Source organism: Sceloporus undulatus, chromosome 3, assembly GCF_019175285.1.
Source record: "Sceloporus undulatus isolate JIND9_A2432 ecotype Alabama chromosome 3, SceUnd_v1.1, whole genome shotgun sequence".
Lineage (NCBI taxonomy): Eukaryota > Metazoa > Chordata > Lepidosauria > Squamata > Phrynosomatidae > Sceloporus > Sceloporus undulatus.
Window position 1 is genome coordinate 35,677,719 of NC_056524.1, and position 1,519 is coordinate 35,679,237.

The window sequence follows — 1,519 nt, forward strand, 5'->3', positions numbered from 1 at the left end:
ACAGGCTTCCTTTGCTTCAATTTCTGAAAGGTAAGAAAAAAGTGCAATGCACTCAAGGTCAATTTTATGCCTTTGGTATTTTTACTTGCATGTTGGCAAGCATGTGGATATAGACTCTGATTTCATTTTTTTTGCATGCTTTGAAATTAGTACCAAATTCATTTCTAGTTTTAAAAAGTCTGGTCAAGGTACCTTGTACATGGCTTGTAATTGTCTGCACACTGATTCACATTAATAATGTCACAATTTCAGAATCGGGGTGTGTTTTGGACAGAGTTTTTGCTAGCTAATATTATACAACTTATTTATGATAGTCAGAAGAGCCAAATGTTAGTTTGGCAGTGTTTTGGTCATTAGCGTAGCTTTTGTGGCGTCTCTGTCAGGTCGCTGTATGTCATTTGATTCAACTTTGGTTAAGAAGCTGACAGTCTTCTCTCCAGTTACCCAATGAATGACTGATACAACAGTCTTAACAAAAATGTGGCTCAGAAGTGCTGCACAAATGACTGATAAAAGAGCACAGATCTGTTAAAAAATTGCTGTGATAATAGATCAGTTTTAAAAGTAGTGGGTTCCAAGTGTGTTTTTCGTGGCAGAATTTAGACAGAAATAGTTGTACAGCAATAGATCTCATAGAACACGAATGGAAACCATACAGCTCTCCAGATGTTGTTGGATTATAACTTCCAGCAACCATACTAGCATAGCCAATGATGAAATATGTTAGGTGCTACAGTAAAAAACAGTGGTCCCAAAACTTTTTTGGTATACTACCCCCTTTCCTCTTGGGCAACAACCCCCGTGTTCCCAACACCTATTTCTTGACATTAGGTCTACTGTTTGTGCAGCAGCTAGCTGGCATGTGGTGTCTACCTCAGTTGTGCCCAGCTCACCACCACCTCCTTTCCTCAGCCTCTCATGTGAAAATGGTAGCAGCAGCCACCCAGACTGGCTCCTCTGTTTCATTCATGCCAGTCTTACAGCAAAAAGAAGGCTAGCCAGCCAGCTGCTCAGTTACTGCTCCTATGGTGATAGGGTGCAAAGAGAACAGTAACCAAGCAGCCAGTTGAGCACCAACTAAGACTCCTCTCGGCTATGCTGGCCTTTGTCACAAGACTGGCACAGGCAAGAGGCTTCTTAATCATTGCTCAACCAACTGCTTGGTTGCTGCTCCCATAGTGACCAGATGCAAAGGGAGAAGCTTCTCCCTGGTGAAGAAGGACGCAATCTGAAGGACTCTTCAGAAGAAGTGACCCTGGTTACTCCACCCCCTCCTTCAGAGATGTGTGTTCCTAACACAGGTTCAGTCATCCCCACTCCAAACATTGTTTCTTCTGCTACTTCTTCTCTTAGCCTGTCTGATAAAAAGAAGCAGGAGCAGCATTGCAGCTCCAATCTGCCAGACAAGTACCAGCAAAATTCATAAAGTTTAAGCAGAGTCCCATATGTGAAAGCTCCTTTTTGCTGCCACCACATCACCTAACTCCTAATCCCCACTATGGAACTAAAGGCAGCTGGT